Source organism: Chiloscyllium plagiosum, unplaced genomic scaffold (genome assembly GCF_037043375.1).
Source record: "Chiloscyllium plagiosum isolate Xiang-an unplaced genomic scaffold, Cpla_swu_hap1 HiC_scaffold_44, whole genome shotgun sequence".
NCBI classification, from domain to species: domain Eukaryota; kingdom Metazoa; phylum Chordata; class Chondrichthyes; order Orectolobiformes; family Hemiscylliidae; genus Chiloscyllium; species Chiloscyllium plagiosum.
This window is the reverse complement of record NW_028270182.1, coordinates 14,934,655-14,956,318: the sequence shown is the minus strand read 5'-3', so window position 1 is coordinate 14,956,318 and position 21,664 is coordinate 14,934,655. Positions and strand designations below refer to the sequence as shown.

At 54.2% G+C, this 21,664-nt stretch overlaps 1 protein-coding gene across 1 annotated transcript in view; it reads left to right on the top strand.

Moving 5' to 3' along the window:
- Positions 1-21,664, top strand: part of LOC122546276 (solute carrier family 2, facilitated glucose transporter member 4-like) — a 177,927-nt gene that overhangs the window by 104,807 nt on the left and 51,456 nt on the right. The gene's annotated exons all lie outside the window — the stretch shown is intronic.

Here is a 21,664-nt window from a genome sequence, read left to right as displayed (position 1 = left end):
TGGAAGACGTGACAGGGATAGTGGATGGTGTTCGGACTGGAGGAGGTGACAGAGATAATGGCAGGTGTTGGGGCTGGAGGAGATGACAGAGATAGTGGATGGTGTTGGGGCTGGAGGAGGTGACAGAGATCGTGGATGGTGTTGCGGCTGGAGGAGGTGACAGAGATAGTGGATGGTGTTGGGGCTGGAGGAGGTTACAGAGATAGTGGATGGTGTTGGGATTGGAGGAGGTGACAGAGATAGTGGATGGTGTTGGGGCTGGAGTCGGTGACAGAGATAGTGGATGGTGTAGGTGCTGGAGGAGGTGACAGAGATAGTGGATGGTGTTGGGGCTGGAGGAGGTCACAGAGATAGTGGATGGTGTTGGGACTGGAGGAGGTGACAGAGATAGTGGATGGTGTTGGGGCTGGAGTAGGTGACAGAGATAGTGGATGGTGTTGGGTCTGGAGGAGGTGACAGAGATAGTGGATGGAGTTGGGGCTGGAAGACGTGACAGGGATAGTGGATGGTGTTCGGACTGGAGGAGGTGACAGAGATAATGGCAGGTGTTGGGGCTGGAGGAGATGACAGAGATAGTGGATGGTGTTGGGGCTGGAGGAGGTGACAGAGATCGTGGATGGTGTTGCGGCTGGAGGAGGTGACAGAGATAGTGGATGGTGTTGGGGCTGGAGGAGGTTACAGAGATAGTGGATGGTGTTGGGACTGGAGGAGGTGACAGAGATAGTGGATGGTGTTGGGGCTGGAGTCGGTGACAGAGATAGTGGATGGTGTAGGTGCTGGAGGAGGTGACAGAGATAGTGGATGGTGTTGGGACTGGAGGAGGTGACAGAGATAGTGGATGGTGTTGGGGCTGGAGGAGGTGACAGAGATAGTGGATGGTGTTGGGGCTGGAGTAGGTGACAGAGATAATGGATGGTGTTGGGGTTGGAGGAGGTGACAGAGATATTGGATGGTGTTGGCGCTGGAGGAGGTAACAGGGATTGTGGATGGAGGTGGGGCTGTAGGAGGTGAAAGAGATAGTGGATGGTGTTGGGACTGGAGGAGGTGACAGAGATAGTGGATGGTGTTAGGGCTGGAGTAGGTGACAGAGATAGTGGATGGTGTTGGGGCTGGAGGAGGTGACAGGGATAGTGGATGGTGTTAGGGCTGGAGGGGGTGACAGAGATAGTGGATGGTGTTGGGGCTGGAGGAGGTGCCAGGGATAGTGGATTGTGTTGGGGCTGGAGGAGGTGACAGAGATAGTGGATGGTGTTGGGTCTGGAGGAGGTGACAGAGGTAGTGGATGGTTTTGGGTCTGGAGGAGGTGACAGAGATAGTGGATGGTGTTGTGGCTGGAGGAGGTGACAGAGATAGTGGATGGTCTTGGGTCTGGAGGAGGTGACAGAGGTAGTGGATGGTGTTGCGGCTGGAGGAGGTGACAGGGATAGTGGATGGTGTTGGGGCTGGAGGAGGTGACAGAGTTAGTGGATGGTGTTGGGGCTGGAGGAGGTGACAGAGATAGTGGATGGGGTTGGGACTGGAGGAGGTGACAGAGATTGTGGATGGTGTTGGGGCCGGAGGAGGTGACAGAGATAGTGGATGGTGTTGGGGCTGGAGGAGGTGACAGAGATAGTGGATAGAGTTGGGGCTGGAGGAGGTGCCAGGGATAGTGGATTGTGTTGGGGCTGGAGGAGGTGACAGAGATAGTGGATGGTGTTGGAGCTGGAGGAGGTTACAGAGATAGTGGATGGTGTTGGGACTGGAGGAGGTTACAGTGATAGTGGATGGTGTTGGGACTGGAGGAGGTGACAGAGATAGTGGATGGTGTTGGGGCTGGAGGAGGTTACAGTGATAGTGGATGGTGTTGGGACTGGAGGAGGTGACAGAGATAGTGGATGGTGTTGGGGCTGGAGTCGGTGACAGAGATAGTGGATGGTGTAGGTGCTGGAGGAGGTGACAGAGATAGTGGATGGTGTTGGGACTGGAGGAGGTGACAGAGATAGTGGATGGTGTTGGGGCTGGAGTAGGTGACAGAGATAGTGGATGGTGTTGGGTCTGGAGGAGGTGACAGAGATAGTGGATGGAGTTGGGGCTGGAAGACGTGACAGGGATAGTGGATGGTGTTCGGACTGGAGGAGGTGACAGAGATAATGGCAGGTGTTGGGGCTGGAGGAGATGACAGAGATAGTGGATGGTGTTGGGGCTGGAGGAGGTGACAGAGATCGTGGATGGTGTTGCGGCTGGAGGAGGTGACAGAGATAGTGGATGGTGTTGGGGCTGGAGGAGGTTACAGAGATAGTGGATGGTGTTGGGACTGGAGGAGGTGACAGAGATAGTGGATGGTGTTGGGGCTGGAGTCGGTGACAGAGATAGTGGATGGTGTAGGTGCTGGAGGAGGTGACAGAGATAGTGGATGGTGTTGGGGCTGGAGGAGGTGACAGAGATAGTGGATAGAGTTGGGGCTGGAGGAGGTGCCAGGGATAGTGGATTGTGTTGGGGCTGGAGGAGGTGACAGAGATAGTGGATGGTGTTGGAGCTGGAGGAGGTTACAGAGATAGTGGATGGTGTTGGGACTGGAGGAGGTGACAGAGATAGTGGATGGTGTTGGGGCTGGAGGAGGTGACAGAGATAGTGGATGGTGTTGGGGCTGGAGTAGGTGACAGAGATAATGGATGGTGTTGGGGTTGGAGGAGGTGACAGAGATATTGGATGGTGTTGGCGCTGGAGGAGGTAACAGGGATTGTGGATGGAGGTGGGGCTGTAGGAGGTGAAAGAGATAGTGGATGGTGTTGGGACTGGAGGAGGTGACAGAGATAGTGGATGGTGTTAGGGCTGGAGTAGGTGACAGAGATAGTGGATGGTGTTGGGGCTGGAGGAGGTGACAGGGATAGTGGATGGTGTTAGGGCTGGAGGGGGTGACAGAGATAGTGGATGGTGTTGGGGCTGGAGGAGGTGCCAGGGATAGTGGATTGTGTTGGGGCTGGAGGAGGTGACAGAGATAGTGGATGGTGTTGGGTCTGGAGGAGGTGACAGAGGTAGTGGATGGTTTTGGGTCTGGCGGAGGTGACAGAGATAGTGGATGGTGTTGTGGCTGGAGGAGGTGACAGAGATAGTGGATGGTCTTGGGTCTGGAGGAGGTGACAGAGGTAGTGGATGGTGTTGCGGCTGGAGGAGGTGACAGGGATAGTGGATGGTGTTGGGGCTGGAGGAGGTGACAGAGTTAGTGGATGGTGTTGGGGCTGGAGGAGGTGACAGAGATAGTGGATGGGGTTGGGACTGGAGGAGGTGACAGAGATTGTGGATGGTGTTGGGGCCGGAGGAGGTGACAGAGATAGTGGATGGTGTTGGGGCTGGAGGAGGTGACAGAGATAGTGGATAGAGTTGGGGCTGGAGGAGGTGCCAGGGATAGTGGATTGTGTTGGGGCTGGAGGAGGTGACAGAGATAGTGGATGGTGTTGGAGCTGGAGGAGGTTACAGAGATAGTGGATGGTGTTGGGACTGGAGGAGGTTACAGTGATAGTGGATGGTGTTGGGACTGGAGGAGGTGACAGAGATAGTGGATGGTGTTGGGGCTGGAGGAGGTTACAGTGATAGTGGATGGTGTTGGGACTGGAGGAGGTGACAGAGATAGTGGATGGTGTTGGGGCTGGAGTCGGTGACAGAGATAGTGGATGGTGTAGGTGCTGGAGGAGGTGACAGAGATAGTGGATGGTGTTGGGACTGGAGGAGGTGACAGAGATAGTGGATGGTGTTGGGGCTGGAGGAGTTGACAGAGATAGTGGATGGTGTTGGGGCTGGAGTAGGTGACAGAGATAATGGATGGTGTTGGGGTTGGAGGAGGTGACAGAGATAGTGGATGGTGTTGGCGCTGGAGGAGGTAACAGGGATTGTGGATGGAGTTGGGGCTGTAGGAGGTGAAAGAGATAGTGGATGGTGTTGGGACTGGAGGAGGTGACAGAGATAGTGGATGGTGTTGGGGCTGGAGTAGGTTACAGAGATCGTGGATGGTGTTGGGGCTGGAGGAGGTGACAGAGATAGTGGATGGTGTTGGGGCTAGAGGAGGTGACAGAGGTCGTGGATGGTGTAGGGGCTGGAGGAGGTGACAGAGATAGTGGATGGTGTTGGGGCTGGAGGAGATGACAGAGATAGTGGATGGTGTTGGGGCTGGAGGAGGTCACAGAGATAGTGGATGGTGTTGGGACTGGAGGAGGTGACAGAGATAGTGGATGGTGTTGGGGCTGGAGTAGGTGACAGAGATAGTGGATGGTGTTGGGACTGGAGGAGGTGACAGAGATAGTGGATGGTGTTGGGGCTGGAGGAGGTGACAGAGATAGTAGATGGTGTTGGGGCTGGAGTAGGTGACAGAGATAATGGATGATGTTGGGGTTGGAGGAGGTGACAGAGATAGTGGATGGTGTTGGCGCTGGAGGAGGTAACAGGGATAGTGGATGGAGTTGGGGCTGTAGGAGGTGAAAGGGATAGTGGATGGTGTTGGGACTCGAGGAGGTGACAGAGATAGTGGATGGTGTTGGGGCTGGAGTAGGTGACAGAGATAGTGGATGGTGTTGGGGCTGGAGGAGGTGACAGAGATAGTGGATGGTGTTGGGGCTAGAGGAGGTGACAGAGGTCGTGGATGGTGTAGGGGCTGGAGGAGGTGACAGGGATAGTGGATGGTGTTGGGGCTGGAGGAGGTCACAGAGATAGTGGATGGTGTTGGGACTGGAGGAGGTGACAGAGATAGTGGATGGTGTTGGGGCTGGAGTAGGTGACAGAGATAGTGGATGGTGTTGGGACTGGAGGAGGTGACAGAGATAGTGGATGGTGTTGGGGCTGGAGGAGGTGACAGAGATAGTAGATGGTGTTGGGGCTGGAGTAGGTGACAGAGATAATGGATGATGTTGGGGTTGGAGGAGGTGACAGAGATAGTGGATGGTGTTGGCGCTGGAGGAGGTAACAGGGATAGTGGATGGAGTTGGGGCTGTAGGAGGTGAAAGGGATAGTGGATGGTGTTGGGACTGGAGGAGGTGACAGAGATAGTGGATGGTGTTGGGGCTGGAGTAGGTGACAGAGATAGTGGATGGTGTTGGGGCTGGAGGAGGTGACAGAGATAGTGGATGGTGTTGGGGCTGGAGGAGGTGACAGAGATAGTGGATGGTGTTGGGGCTGGAGGAGGTGACAGGGATAGTGGATGGTGTTGGGACTGGAGGAGGTGACAGAGAGAGTGGATGGTGTTGGGACTGGAGGAGGTGACAGACATAGTGGATGGTGTTGGAGCAGGAGGAGGTGACAGAGATAGTGGATGGTGTTGCGGCTGGAGGAGGTGACAGAGATAGTGGATGGTGTTGGGGCTGGAGGAGGTTACAGGGATAGTGGATGGTGTTGGGGCTGGAGGAGGTGACAGGGATAGTGGATGGTGTTGGGGCTGGAGGAGGTGACAGAGATAGTGGATGGTGTTGGGACTGGAGGAGGTGACAGAGATAATGGATGGTGTTGGGGTTGGAGGAGGTGTCAGAGATAGTGGATGGTGTTGGGGCTGGAGGAGGTGACAGAGATAGTGGATGGTGTTGGGGCTGGAGGAGGTGACAGGGATAGTGGATGGTGTTGGGGCTGGAGGAGGTGACAGAGATAGTGGATGGTGTTGGGGCTGGAGTAGGTGACAGAGATAGTGGATGGTGTTGGGGCTGGAGGAGGTGACAGAGATAGTGGATGGTGTTGGGGCTAGAGGAGGTGACAGAGGTCGTGGATGGTGTAGGGGCTGGAGGAGGTGACAGAGATAGTGGATGGTGTTGTGGCTGGAGGAGGTGACAGGGATAGTGGATGGTGTTGGGGCTGGAGGAGGTCACAGAGATAGTGGATGGTGTTGGGACTGGAGGAGGTGACAGAGATAGTGGATGGTGTTGGGGCTGGAGTAGGTGACAGAGATAGTGGATGGTGTTGGGACTGGAGGAGGTGACAGAGATAGTGGATGGTGTTGGGGCTGGAGGAGGTGACAGAGATAGTAGATGGTGTTGGGGCTGGAGTAGGTGACAGAGATAATGGATGATGTTGGGGTTGGAGGAGGTGACAGAGATAGTGGATGGTGTTGGCGCTGGAGGAGGTAACAGGGATAGTGGATGGAGTTGGGGCTGTAGGAGGTGAAAGGGATAGTGGATGGTGTTGGGACTGGAGGAGGTGACAGAGATAGTGGATGGTGTTGGGGCTGGAGTAGGTGACAGAGATAGTGGATGGTTTTGGGGCTGGAGGAGGTGACAGAGATAGTGGATGGTGTATGGGCTGGAGGAGGTGACAGAGATAGTGGATGGTGTTGGGGCTGGAGGAGGTGACAGGGTTAGTTGATGGTGTTGGGACTGGAGGAGGTGACAGAGAGAGTGGATGGTGTTGGGACTGGAGGAGGTGACAGACATAGTGGATGGTGTTGGAGCAGGAGGAGGTGACAGAGATAGTGGATGGTGTTGCGGCTGGAGGAGGTGACAGAGATAGTGGATGGTGTTGGGGCTGGAGGAGGTTACAGGGATAGTGGATGGTGTTGGGGCTGGAGGAGGTGACAGGGATAGTGGATGGTGTTGGGGCTGGAGGAGGTGACAGAGATAGTGGATGGTGTTGGGGCTGGAGGAGGTGACAGAGATAGTGGATGGTGTTGGGGCTGGAGGAGGTGACAGGGATAGTGGATGGTGTTGGGGCTGGAGGAGGTGACAGAGATAGTGGATGGTGTTGGGACTGGAGGAGGTGACAGACATAGTGGATGGTGTTGGGGCAGGAGGAGGTGACAGAGATAGTGGATGGTGTTGCGGCTGGAGGAGGTGACAGGGATAGTGGATGGTGTTGGGGCTGGAGGAGGTGACAGAGATAGTGGATGGTGTTGGGGCTGGAGTAGGTGACAGAGATAGTGGATGGTGTAGGTGCTGGAGGAGTTGACAGAGATAGTGGATGGTGTTGGGACTGGAGGAGGTTACAGAGATAGTGGATGGTGTTGGGGCTGGAGGAGGTGACAGAGATAGTGGATGGTGTTGGGGCTGGAGTAGGTGACAGAGATAATGGATGGTGTTGGGGTTGGAGGAGGTGACAGAGATAGTGGATGGTGTTGGGGCTGGAGGAGGTGACAGAGGTAGTGGATGGTTTTGGGGCTGGAGGAGGTTACAGGGGTAGTGGATGGAGTTGGGATTGGAGGAGGTGACAGAGATAGTGGATGGTGTTGTGGCAGGAGGAGGTGACAGAGATAGTGGATGGTGTTGGGTCTGGAGGAGGTGACAGAGGTAGTGGATGGTGTTGGGGCTGCAGTAGGTGACAGAGATAATGGATGGTGTTGGGGTTGGATGAGGTGACAGAGGTAGTGGATGGTGTTGCGGCTGGAGGAGGTGACAGGGATAGTGGATGGTGTTGGGGCTGGAGGAGGTGACAGAGTTAGTGGGTGGTGTTGGGGCTGGAGGAGGTGACAGAGATAGTGCATGGTGTTGGGACTGGAGGAGGTGACAGAGATTGTGGATGGCGTTGGGGCTGGAGGAGGTGACAGAGATTGTGGATGGTGTTGGGGCTGGAGGAGGTGACAGAGATTGTGGATGGTGTTGGGGCTGGAGGAGGTGACAGAGATAGTGGATTGTGTTGGGGCTGGAGAAGGTGACAGAGATAGTGGATGGTGTTGGGTCTGGAGGAGGTGACAGAGATAGTGGATGGAGTTGGGGCTGGAAGACGTGACAGGGATAGTGGATGGTGTTCGGACTGGAGGAGGTGACAGAGATAATGGCAGGTGTTGGGGCTGGAGGAGATGACAGAGATAGTGGATGGTGTTGGGGCTGGAGGAGGTGACAGAGATCGTGGATGGTGTTGCGGCTGGAGGAGGTGACAGAGATAGTGGATGGTGTTGGGGCTGGAGGAGGTTACAGAGATAGTGGATGGTGTTGGGACTGGAGGAGGTGACAGAGATAGTGGATGGTGTTGGGGCTGGAGTCGGTGACAGAGATAGTGGATGGTGTAGGTGCTGGAGGAGGTGACAGAGATAGTGGATGGTGTTGGGACTGGAGGAGGTGACAGAGATAGTGGATGGTGTTGGGGCTGGAGGAGGTGACAGAGATAGTGGATGGTGTTGGGGCTGGAGTAGGTGACAGAGATAATGGATGGTGTTGGGGTTGGAGGAGGTGACAGAGATATTGGATGGTGTTGGCGCTGGAGGAGGTAACAGGGATTGTGGATGGAGGTGGGGCTGTAGGAGGTGAAAGAGATAGTGGATGGTGTTGGGACTGGAGGAGGTGACAGAGATAGTGGATGGTGTTAGGGCTGGAGTAGGTGACAGAGATAGTGGATGGTGTTGGGGCTGGAGGAGGTGACAGGGATAGTGGATGGTGTTAGGGCTGGAGGGGGTGACAGAGATAGTGGATGGTGTTGGGGCTGGTGGAGGTGCCAGGGATAGTGGATTGTGTTGGGGCTGGAGGAGGTGACAGAGATAGTGGATGGTGTTGGGTCTGGAGGAGGTGACAGAGGTAGTGGATGGTTTTGGGTCTGGAGGAGGTGACAGAGATAGTGGATGGTGTTGTGGCTGGAGGAGGTGACAGAGATAGTGGATGGTCTTGGGTCTGGAGGAGGTGACAGAGGTAGTGGATGGTGTTGCGGCTGGAGGAGGTGACAGGGATAGTGGATGGTGTTGGGGCTGGAGGAGGTGACAGAGTTAGTGGATGGTGTTGGGGCTGGAGGAGGTGACAGAGATAGTGGATGGGGTTGGGACTGGAGGAGGTGACAGAGATTGTGGATGGTGTTGGGGCCGGAGGAGGTGACAGAGATAGTGGATGGTGTTGGGGCTGGAGGAGGTGACAGAGATAGTGGATAGAGTTGGGGCTGGAGGAGGTGCCAGGGATAGTGGATTGTGTTGGGGCTGGAGGAGGTGACAGAGATAGTGGATGGTGTTGGAGCTGGAGGAGGTTACAGAGATAGTGGATGGTGTTGGGACTGGAGGAGGTTACAGTGATAGTGGATGGTGTTGGGACTGGAGGAGGTGACAGAGATAGTGGATGGTGTTGGGGCTGGAGGAGGTTACAGTGATAGTGGATGGTGTTGGGACTGGAGGAGGTGACAGAGATAGTGGATGGTGTTGGGGCTGGAGTCGGTGACAGAGATAGTGGATGGTGTAGGTGCTGGAGGAGGTGACAGAGATAGTGGATGGTGTTGGGACTGGAGGAGGTGACAGAGATAGTGGATGGTGTTGGGGCTGGAGGAGGTGACAGAGATAGTGGATGGTGTTGGGGCTGGAGTAGGTGACAGAGATAATGGATGGTGTTGGGGTTGGAGGAGGTGACAGAGATAGTGGATGGTGTTGGCGCTGGAGGAGGTAACAGGGATTGTGGATGGAGTTGGGGCTGTAGGAGGTGAAAGAGATAGTGGATGGTGTTGGGACTGGAGGAGGTGACAGAGATAGTGGATGGTGTTGGGGCTGGAGTAGGTTACAGAGATAGTGGATGGTGTTGGGGCTGGAGGAGGTGACAGAGATAGTGGATGGTGTTGGGGCTAGAGGAGGTGACAGAGGTCGTGGATGGTGTAGGGGCTGGAGGAGGTGACAGAGATAGTGGATGGTGTTGGGGCTGGAGGAGATGACAGAGATAGTGGATGGTGTTGGGGCTGGAGGAGGTCACAGAGATAGTGGATGGTGTTGGGACTGGAGGAGGTGACAGAGATAGTGGATGGTGTTGGGGCTGGAGTAGGTGACAGAGATAGTGGATGGTGTTGGGACTGGAGGAGGTGACAGAGATAGTGGATGGTGTTGGGGCTGGAGGAGGTGACAGAGATAGTAGATGGTGTTGGGACTGGAGGAGGTGACAGAGATAGTGGATGGTGTTGGGGCTGGAGGAGGTGACAGAGATAGTAGATGGTGTTGGGGCTGGAGTAGGTGACAGAGATAATGGATGATGTTGGGGTTGGAGGAGGTGACAGAGATAGTGGATGGTGTTGGCGCTGGAGGAGGTAACAGGGATAGTGGATGGAGTTGGGGCTGTAGGAGGTGAAAGGGATAGTGGATGGTGTTGGGACTCGAGGAGGTGACAGAGATAGTGGATGGTGTTGGGGCTGGAGTAGGTGACAGAGATAGTGGATGGTGTTGGGGCTGGAGGAGGTGACAGAGATAGTGGATGGTGTTGGGGCTAGAGGAGGTGACAGAGGTCGTGGATGGTGTAGGGGCTGGAGGAGGTGACAGAGATAGTGGATGGTGTTGTGGCTGGAGGAGGTGACAGGGATAGTGGATGGTGTTGGGGCTGGAGGAGGTCACAGAGATAGTGGATGGTGTTGGGACTGGAGGAGGTGACAGAGATAGTGGATGGTGTTGGGGCTGGAGTAGGTGACAGAGATAGTGGATGGTGTTGGGACTGGAGGAGGTGACAGAGATAGTGGATGGTGTTGGGGCTGGAGGAGGTGACAGAGATAGTAGATGGTGTTGGGGCTGGAGTAGGTGACAGAGATAATGGATGATGTTGGGGTTGGAGGAGGTGACAGAGATAGTGGATGGTGTTGGCGCTGGAGGAGGTAACAGGGATAGTGGATGGAGTTGGGGCTGTAGGAGGTGAAAGGGATAGTGGATGGTGTTGGGACTGGAGGAGGTGACAGAGATAGTGGATGGTGTTGGGGCTGGAGTAGGTGACAGAGATAGTGGATGGTGTTGGGGCTGGAGGAGGTGACAGAGATAGTGGATGGTGTTGGGGCTGGAGGAGGTGACAGAGATAGTGGATGGTGTTGGGGCTGGAGGAGGTGACAGGGATAGTGGATGGTGTTGGGACTGGAGGAGGTGACAGAGAGAGTGGATGGTGTTGGGACTGGAGGAGGTGACAGACATAGTGGATGGTGTTGGAGCAGGAGGAGGTGACAGAGATAGTGGATGGTGTTGCGGCTGGAGGAGGTGACAGAGATAGTGGATGGTGTTGGGGCTGGAGGAGGTTACAGGGATAGTGGATGGTGTTGGGGCTGGAGGAGGTGACAGGGATAGTGGATGGTGTTGGGGCTGGAGGAGGTGACAGAGATAGTGGATGGTGTTGGGACTGGAGGAGGTGACAGAGATAATGGATGGTGTTGGGGTTGGAGGAGGTGACAGAGATAGTGGATGGTGTTGGGGCTGGAGGAGGTGACAGAGATAGTGGATGGTGTTGGGGCTGGAGGAGGTGACAGGGATAGTGGATGGTGTTGGGGCTGGAGGAGGTGACAGAGATAGTGGATGGTGTTGGGGCTGGAGTAGGTGACAGAGATAGTGGATGGTGTTGGGGCTGGAGGAGGTGACAGAGATAGTGGATGGTGTTGGGGCTAGAGGAGGTGACAGAGGTCGTGGATGGTGTAGGGGCTGGAGGAGGTGACAGAGATAGTGGATGGTGTTGTGGCTGGAGGAGGTGACAGGGATAGTGGATGGTGTTGGGGCTGGAGGAGGTCACAGAGATAGTGGATGGTGTTGGGACTGGAGGAGGTGACAGAGATAGTGGATGGTGTTGGGGCTGGAGTAGGTGACAGAGATAGTGGATGGTGTTGGGACTGGAGGAGGTGACAGAGATAGTGGATGGTGTTGGGGCTGGAGGAGGTGACAGAGATAGTGGATGGTGTTGGGGCTGGAGTAGGTGACAGAGATAATGGATGATGTTGGGGTTGGAGGAGGTGACAGAGATAGTGGATGGTGTTGGCGCTGGAGGAGGTAACAGGGATAGTGGATGGAGTTGGGGCTGTAGGAGGTGAAAGGGATAGTGGATGGTGTTGGGACTGGAGGAGGTGACAGAGATAGTGGATGGTGTTGGGGCTGGAGTAGGTGACAGAGATAGTGGATGGTTTTGGGGCTGGAGGAGGTGACAGAGATAGTGGATGGTGTTGGGGCTGGAGGAGGTGACAGAGATAGTGGATGGTGTTGGGGCTGGAGGAGGTGACAGGGTTAGTGGATGGTGTTGGGACTGGAGGAAGTGACAGAGAGAGTGGATGGTGTTGGGACTGGAGGAGGTGACAGACATAGTGGATGGTGTTGGAGCAGGAGGAGGTGACAGAGATAGTGGATGGTGTTGCGGCTGGAGGAGGTGACAGAGATAGTGGATGGTGTTGGGGCTGGAGGAGGTTACAGGGATAGTGGATGGTGTTGGGGCTGGAGGAGGTGACAGGGATAGTGGATGGTGTTGGGGCTGGAGGAGGTGACAGAGATAGTGGATGGTGTTGGGGCTGGAGGAGGTGACAGAGATAGTGGATGGTGTTGGGGCTGGAGGAGGTGACAGGGATAGTGGATGGTGTTGGGCCTGGAGGAGGTGACAGAGATAGTGGATGGTGTTGGGACTGGAGGAGGTGACAGACATAGTGGATGGTGTTGGGGCAGGAGGAGGTGACAGAGATAGTGGATGGTGTTGCGGCTGGAGGAGGTGACAGGGATAGTGGATGGTGTTGGGGCTGGAGGAGGTGACAGAGATAGTGGATGGTGTTGGGGCTGGAGGAGGTGACAGGGATAGTGGATGGTGTTGGGGCTGGAGGAGTTGACAGAGATAGTGGATGGTGTTGGGACTGGAGGAGGTGACAGAGATAGTGGATGGTGTTGGGGCTGGAGGAGGTGACAGAGATAGTGGATGGTGTTAGGGCTGGAGGAGGTGACAGAGATAGTGGATAGAGATGGGGTTGGAGGAGGTGACAGGGATAGTGGATAGTGTTGGGGCTGGAGGAGGTGACAGAGATAGTGGATGGTGTTGCGGCTGGAGGAGGTGACAGAGATAGTGGATGGTGTTGTGTCTGGAGGAGGTGACAGAGATAGTGGATGGTGTTGGGGCTGGAGGACGTGACAGGGATAGTGGATGGCGTTCGGACTGGAGGAGGTGACAGAGATAGTGGATGGTGTTGGGGCTGGAGGAGATGACAGAGATAGTGGAAGGTGTTGTGGCTGGAGGAGGTGACAGAGATAGTGAATGGTGTTGCGGCTGGAGGAGGTGACAGAGATAGTGGATGGTGTTGGTGCTGGAGGAGGTGACAGAGATAGTGGATGGTGTTGGGGCTGGAGGAGGTGACAGAGATAGTGGATAGAGATGGGGCTGGAGAAGGTGACAGAGATAGTGGATGGTGTTGGGTCTTGAGGAGGTGACAGAGATAGTGGATGGTGTTGGGGCTGGAGGACGTGACAGGGATAGTGGATGGCGTTCGGACTGGAGGAGGTGACAGAGATAGTGGATGGTGTTGGGGCTGGAGGAGATGACAGAGATAGTGGAAGGTGTTGGGGCTGGAGGAGGTGACAGAGATAGTGGATGGTGTTGCGGCTGGAGGAGGTGACAGAGATAGTGGATGGTGTTGGGGCTGGAGGAGGTTACAGAGATAGTGGATGGAGTTGGGACTGGAGGAGGTGACAGAGATAGTGGATGGTGTTGGGGCTGGAGGAGGTTACAGAGATAGTGGATGGTGTTGGGACTGGAGGAGGTGAAAGAGATAGTGGATGGTGTTGGGGCTGGAGTAGGTGACAGAGATAATGGATGGTGTTGGGGTTGGAGGAGGTGACAGAGATAGTGGATGGTGTTGGCGCTGGAGGAGGTAACAGGGATAGTGGATGGAGTTGGGGCTGGAGGAGGTGACAGGGATAGTGGATGGTGTTGGGACTGGAGGAGGTGACAGAGATAGTGGATGGTGTTGGGACTGGAGGAGGTGACAGACATAGTGGATGGTGTTGGGGCAGGAGGAGGTGACAGAGATAGTGGATGGTGTTGCGGCTGGAGGAGGTGACAGAGATAGTGGATGGTGTTGGGGCTGGAGGAGGTTACAGAGATAGTGGATGGTGTTGCAGCTGGAGGAGGTGACAGGGATAGTGGATGGTGTTGGGGCTGGAGGAGGAGACAGGGATAGTGGATGGTGTTGCAGCTGGAGGAGGTGACAGAGATAGTGGATGGTGTTGGGGCTGGAGGAGGAGACAGGGATAGTGGATGGTGTTGGGGCTGGAGGAGGTGACAGAGATAGTGGATGGTGTTGCAGCTGGAGGAGGTGACAGGGATAGTGGATGGTGTTGGGGCTGGAGGAGGTGACAGAGATTGTGGATGGTGTTGGGGCTGGAGGAGTTGACAGAGATAGTGGATGGTGTTGGGACTGGAGGAGGTGACAGAGATAGTGGATGGTGTTGGGGCTGGAGGAGGTGACAGAGATAGTGGATGGTGTTGGGGCTGGAGGAGGTGACAGAGATAGTGGATAGAGATGGGGCTGGAGGAGGTGACAGGGATAGTGGATGGTGTTGGGGCTGGAGGAGGTGACAGAGATAGTGGATGGTGTTGGGACTGGAGGAGGTTACAGAGATAGTGGATGGTGTTGGGGCTGGAGGAGGTGACAGGGATAGTGGATGGTGTTGGGGCTGGAGGAGCTGACAGAGATAGTGGATGGGGTTGCGGCTTGAAAAGGTGACAGAGATAGTGGATGGTGTTGGCGCTGGAGGAGGTAACAGGGATAGTGGATGGAGTTGGGGCTGGAGGAGGTGACAGGGATAGTGGATGGTGTTGGGACTGGAGGAGGTGACAGAGATAGTGGATGGTGTTGGGGCTGGAGGAGGTGACAGAGATAGTGGATGGTGTTGGGGCTGGAGGAGGTGACAGAGATAGTGGATGGTGTTGCGGCTGGAGGAGGTGACAGAGATAGTGGATGCTGTTGGGGCTGGAGGAGGTTACAGGGATAGTGGATGGTGTTGGGGCTGGAGGAGGTGACAGAGATAGTGGATGGTGTTGCAGCTGGAGAAGGTGACAGGGATAGTGGATGGTGTTGGGGCTGGAGGAGGTGACAGAGATAGTGGATGGTGTTGGGGCTGGAGGAGTTGACAGAGATAGTGGATGGTGTTGGGACTGGAGGAGGTGACAGAGATAGTGGATGGTGTTGCGGCTGGAGGAGGTGACAGAGATAGTGGATGGTGTTGGGGCTGGAGGAGGTGACAGAGATAGTGGATGGTGTTGCGACTGGAGGAGGTGAAAGAGATAGTGGATGGTGTTGGGGCTGGAGGTGGTGACAGAGATAGTGGATGGTGTTGGGGCTGGAGGAGGTGACAGAGATAGTGGATGGTGTTGCGGCTGGAGGAGGTGACAGAGATAGTGGATGGTGTTGGGGCTGGAGGAGGTTACAGGGGTTGTGGATGGTGTTGGGGCTGGAGGAGGTGACAGAGATAGTGGATGGTGTTGCAGCTGGAGGAGGTGACAGGGATAGTGGATGGTGTTGGGGCTGGAGGAGGTGACAGGGATAGTGGATGGTGTTGGGGCTGGAGGAGGTGACAGAGATAGTGGATGGTGTTGCAGCTGGAGGAGGTGACAGGGATAGTGGATGGTGTTGGGGCTGGAGGAGGTGACAGAGATAGTGGATGGTGTTGGGGCTGGAGGAGTTGACAGAGATAGTGGATGGTGTTGGGACTGGAGGAGGTGACAGAGATAGTGGATGGTGTTGCGGCTGGAGGAGGTGACAGAGATAGTGGATGGTGTTGGGGCTGGAGGAGGTGACAGAGATAGTGGATAGAGATGGGGCTGGAGGAGGTGACAGGGATAGTGGATGGTGTTGGGGCTGGAGGAGGTGACAGAGATAGTGGATGGTGTTGGGGCTGGAGGAGGTGACAGGGATAGTTAATGGTGTTGGGGCTGGAGGAGGTGACAGAGATAGTGGATGGTGGTGGGGCTGGAGGAGGTGAAAGAGATAGAGGATGGTGTTGGGGCTGGAGTAGGTGACAGAGATAATGGATGGTGTTGGGGTTGGAGGAGGTGACAGAGATAGTGGATGGTGTTGGGGCTGGAGGAGGTTACAGAGATAGTGGATGGTGTTGGGGCTGGAGGAGGTTACAGAGATAGTGGATGGTGTTGGGGCTGGAGGAGGTGACAGAGATAGTGGATGGTGTTGGGGCTGGAGGAGGTTACAGAGATAGTGGATGGTGTTGGGGCTGGAGGAGGTGACAGAGATAGTGGATGGTGTTGGGGCTGGAGGAGGTGACCGAGATAGTGGATGGTGTTGGGGCTGGAGGAGGTGACAGAGATAGTGGATGGTGTTGGGGCTGGAGGAGTTGACAGAGATAGTGAGCGTTGAGCGTTGAAAATATGGACGAAAATTTTCAAATCAAGCCGTTGGGAGAAATGGATCATTTTTAAGATATTGAACTCTAATGCTGATGCAGGCGTCAATTCTGTGGCCTTAATTCTTTCCAGCCTGGGAAACCTCAAAATGGGTTTGGTGGGGTGCATTGGGCGCAATGCCAGCCTTCAGTGTGTCAAAGATTCACCCATCTCACTGTTGTTCCCTCACATCTCCTCAGCTCTTTAGCCAATCCCCATACCCTCTCATACCTTCTGTGCCTACTGAGGGTACTGTACCCACCCATGACCCTATGAAATTTCCAAGAGAACTTAGTGCCACGTCATACTGGCCAGCATTTGTTCCGGCATCCGCTGCGCACATTCATCTGCTATCCACTTTGGATGAGCCCTGTACATACAGTATACCCTGGACACTGGGGGTCACATTAGCACTGAAAATCACACACCACATTATTCTGATGGCTTGCTGGCAGGGTACCGAGAGTGGTGAACACCACCATGTTGCATTCGGTTTAGGATTGTCATTGGGCTCACTAAAGGTATCACATGAGGCTCTGTTCCTCACAGACAGAAAATGAAAACAGGAACACACACTGAATCCATTTGAACTCAACAAAATTCTTTGCCTCATTTCTCAAGACAATGCCTTCACCAATCAGAATCAGCTTGGTTGAAAAGACATCTTGGCAGTCAATTGTCTGTCATCATCAACTGGTGCACTCTCCTTGGTTGTGCCTCTACCAATCCGAATTGCCAACCTTCAGCACTCTTGGACAGTATGAATAATACTTTTCATCAACTTGTGCGGTTTAGCTACGTTAGCTGGATTGTTGGTTGACAGAGCAGTGTGATGCCAATAGCATGCATTCAATTCCCATCACAGCTTTGAGGTTACCATGAAGGGCTCCCCTTCTCAACCTCTTCCCTCGTCTGAGGTCTGGTGGCCCTCAAGTTAAATCACCACCAGTCGCTTCTCTCTCTAATGACAGAGCAGCCCCTATAGTCTGGTAAGACAATGGCAACATTACAACGGGTGAATTCTGCAATGAACTCTTCATTCAAGTGAAGGCTCCATCGTGTCATTTCAGAGCCTGTGTTCCAAGGATAATCAGTGCTGGAGGACGCAACATTGCTCAGTAATGGAAGCACTAAGGCTTATGTCAACAGACAGCATTAAATAGCAAACAGTGATTTTTTTTTGAAAAACACTTTTGTAATCCAGGTAGCTGTGGGAGTCGGTGGGTTTGTAAAAAATGTCAGTGTCAAGTCGGTCGTCATTAATGGAGATGGAGAGGTCCAGGAAGGGGAGGGAGGTGTCAGAGATGGTCCAGGTAAATTTAAGGTCAGGGTGGAATGTGTTGGTGAAGTTGATGAATTGCTCAACCTCCTCGCGGGAGCACGACGTGGCGCCATTGCAGTCATCAACGTAGCGGAGGAAGAGGTGGGGAGTGGTGCCGGTGTAATTACGGAAGATCAACTGTTCTATGTAGCCAACAAAGAGACAGGCATAGCTGGGGCCCACACGTGTGCCCATGGCTACCCCTTTGGTCTGGAGGAAGTGGGAGGATTCAAAGGAGAAATTGTTCAGGGTGGGGACCAGTTCGGCCAAACGAATGAGAGTGTCGGTGGAAGGGTACTGTTGGGGACGTCGGGAGAGGAAGAAACGGAGGGCTTGGAGGCCCTGGTCATGACGGATGGAGGTTGACAGTTGATTTTTCTTAACAGCTCATTTTTGATTGTTCTGCTGCACTCAATAACATTTTACACACACCTGAAGAAAGTGAGGACGGCAGATGCAGGAGATCCGAGTCGAGAGTGTGGCGCTGGAAAAGTACAGCAGGTTAGGCAGCATCCGAGCAGCAGGAGAATCGACATTTTGGGCATCATACTGAATTTGTAGTAGGTGCTACACCGCTGAAGCCAAATGCCAACTCAAGGACACCTCTTCCTACCGCCCCCTCGACCATGACCCCACCCCCCATCACCAAATCATCATCTCCCAGACCATACAGAACCTCATCACCTCAGGAGATCTCCCATCCACAGCTTCCAACCTCATAGTCTGGGAACCCCGCACTGCCCGGTTCTACCTCCTTCCCAAGATCCACAAGCCTGACCACCCTGGCCGACCCATTGTCTCAGCATGCTCCTGCCCCACTGAACTCATCTCTACCTACCTCGACACTGTCCTATCCCCCCTAGTCCAGGAACTCCCCACATACGTTCGAGACACCACCCACGCCCTCCACCTCCTCCAAGACGTCCGTTTCCCCGGCCCCCAACGCCTCATCTTCACCATGGATATCCAATCCCTCTACACCTCCATCCGCCATGACCAGGGCCTCCAAGCCCTCCGTTTCTTCCTCTCCCGACGACCCCAACAGTACCCTTCCACCGACACTCTCACTCGTTTGGCCGAACTGGTCCTCACCCTTAACAATTTCTCCTTTGAATCCTCCCACTTCCTCCAGACCAAAGGGGTAGCCATGGGCACACGTATGGGCCCCAGCTATGCCTGTCTCTTTGTTGGCTATATAGAACAGTTGATCTTCCGTAATTACACCGGCACCACTCCCCACCTCTTCCTCCGCTACGTTGATGACTGCATTGGCGCCACTCGTGCTCCCGCGAGGAGGTTGAGCAATTCATCAACTTCACCAACACATTCCACCCTGACCTTAAATTTACCTGGACCATCTCTGACACCTCCCTCCCCTTCCTGGACCTCTCCATCTCCATTAATGACGACCGACTTGACACTGACATTTTTTACAAACCCACCGACTCCCACAGCTACCTGGATTACACCTCTTCCCACCCTACCTCCTGCAAAAATGCCATCCCGTATTCCCAATAACTCTGCCTCCGCCGTATCTGCTCCCAGGAGGACCAGTTCCACCACAGAACACACCAGATGGCCTCCTTCTTTAGAGACCGCAATTTCCCTTCCCACGTGGTTAAAGATGCCCTCCAATGCATCTCGTCCACATCCCGCACCTCCGCCCTCAGACCCCACCCCTCCAACTGTAACAAGGACAGAACCCCACTGGTGCTCACCTTCCACCCTACCAACCTTCGCATAAACCAAATCATCCGCCAACATTTCTGCCACCTCCAAACAGACCCCACCACCAGGGATAAATTTCCCTCCCCACCCCTTTCCGCCTTCCACAAAGACCGTTCCCTCCGTGACTATCTGGTCAGGTCCATGCCCCCCTACAACCCACCCTCCCATCCTGGCACTTTCCCCTGCCACCGCAGGAACTGTAAAACCTGCACCCACACCTCCTCCCTCACCTCCATCCAAGGCCCCAAAGGAGCCTTCCACATCCATCAAAGTTTTACCTTCACATCCACTAATATCATTTATTATATCCGTTGCTCCCAATGTGGTCTCCCCTACATTGGGGACACTGGGCGCCTCCTAGCAGAGCGCTTTAGGGAACATCTCTGGGACACCCGCACCAATCAACCACACCGCCCCGTGGCCCAACATTTCAACTCCCCCTCCCACTCTGCCGAGGACATGGAGGTCCTGGGCCTCCTTCACCGCCGCTCCCTCACCACCAGACGCCTGGAGGAAGAACGCCTCATCTTCCGCCTCGGAACACTTCAACCCCAGGGCATCAATATGGACTTCAACAGTTTCCTCATTTCCCCTTCCCCCACCTCACCCTAGTTCCAAACTTCCAGCTCAGCACTGTCCCCATGACTTGTCCGGACTTGTCCTACCTGCCTATCTTCTTTTCCACCTATCCACTCCACCCTCTCTTCCCTGACCTATCACCTTCATCCCCTCCCCCACTCACCTATTGTACTCTATGCTACTTTCTCCCCACCCCCACCCTCCTCAAGCTTATCTCTCCACGCTTCAGGCACTCTGCCTTTATTCCTGATGAAGGGCTTTTGCCCGAAACGTCGATTTCACTGCTCCTTGGATGCTGCCTGAACTACTGTGCTCTTCCAGCACCAGTAATCCAGAAGCTGGTTGTCCTGTTCAGATGCAAATTGTGCTGGTCTGAATGTGATCCGGAGTCCATGTGGGATCAGTCAGTTCTACAGGCAGGCACTGAGGAAGGAGATGTGGCTGTGGGAGCGAGTCTGCTTCAGGACGTGGCTGAAGAGCTTCAGGGCAGAGGAGAGGACTTGGGGAGTACAGTGAGAGAGGGACTCACTGAGATCCTTGTAGAGAGAGGAGGAGAACTTCAGAAGAGGCGTTTATGCCCAAGACGTCGATTCTCCTCTTCTTTGGATGCTGCTTGACCTGCTGTGCTTTTCCAGCACCACACCCTCGACCCCCAACACTTTACACGCACTCATATTTACGTTATCGATTTCAAAAGGAGCTTTATCGTCTCCAATGATGCCATATCCACGAGGGTGCACCACTTTTCCAAAGGCTGCTGTAATTTTTTAACCCTGCATCGACCAGGACGAATCCGTGCACTTCATGCTTAGGATCCTCAGATCGACAGAATCAGATGGGAGTAGAAACAACGGCGGATTTATTTGGGAAGTTGAATGCAAGGAACATGGGTGCATGACGCATGACCCTCCCCTCCCTCATCCCCATGAGAAAACTAGATCCCACGTTTGTGGGAGGCTAGGCTTCTGGATTTCAGCTTCCTGCCATTGGGAAAACCCAGAGCAAACATTCTCCAAAGGAATACGTGTTAAGCGAGTGGGTGAAAAGTTGGGAATGTGTGAGGGTGTCCACTTTGTTGGGCAGAGTTGAAAAGCAGCATTAGCTTTGGATGGGAAGAGGCTGAGAAATACTGGGTGTCCTTGGATATGAATCACAAAAAGTTAACATGAAGATACAGTGAATAGCTCGGAGGGCAAACGGCCTCTACTGCAAGGGCAATAAAGTACAAAGGTTGCAAACTATAACTGTACTGGGCATTGGTGAGATCACACCTGAAGTAGTGTGTATAGCTTTGCTGTCTTTATCTGAGGTCGAACAGAGTCCGGCGCTGGAGAAACACAGCAGGTCAGGCAGCATCCGAGAAGCAGGAGAATCGACGTTTTGGGCACAAGCCCTTCACCAGGATGAGACGTGGATTCTCCTGCCCCTCGGATGCTGCCGGACCTGCTGTGCTTTTCCAGCGCTACACTCTCGACTGGTCGCCAGCACCTGCAGTCCTCACTTTCCCCTGAGAAGCAATACACTTGCATTGGACGCAGTTCGAGAGAAGATGCTTCCAACCGAAACCTCTGGTGTGGGGGTGTATGTTATGAGGAAAGTTTGAGCAGGTTGGAGTTTGGAAGAAAAAGGCAGTACAAGCACATAAGGAGCAGGTGCAGACCATTCAGCCCCTCAAGCCTACTTTGCTACTTAATACAATCATGACTGATCCCATCTCAACCTCAACTCCACTTACCTGCCCATTCCCTGTATCCCTTGAACCCATCACTGACTAAAAATCAGTTCATATCCTCCTTAGGTTTACTCAATGTCCCAGCATCCGCCACACCGATTCCACAGATTCACAACTCTCTGAAAGAAGCAATTCCTCCTCATTTCCTTATCCTGAAACCTCCTGTTCCAAATTGCCCCACAAGAGGAAACCTCCTCTCTCCATCTCCTTTCTCAATCCCTTCAGCATCTCATTTCCCTCAATTATGCCCGCTCGCATTATTCTGAACTCCCGAGAGGATAGGCCTAAACTGCTCAATGT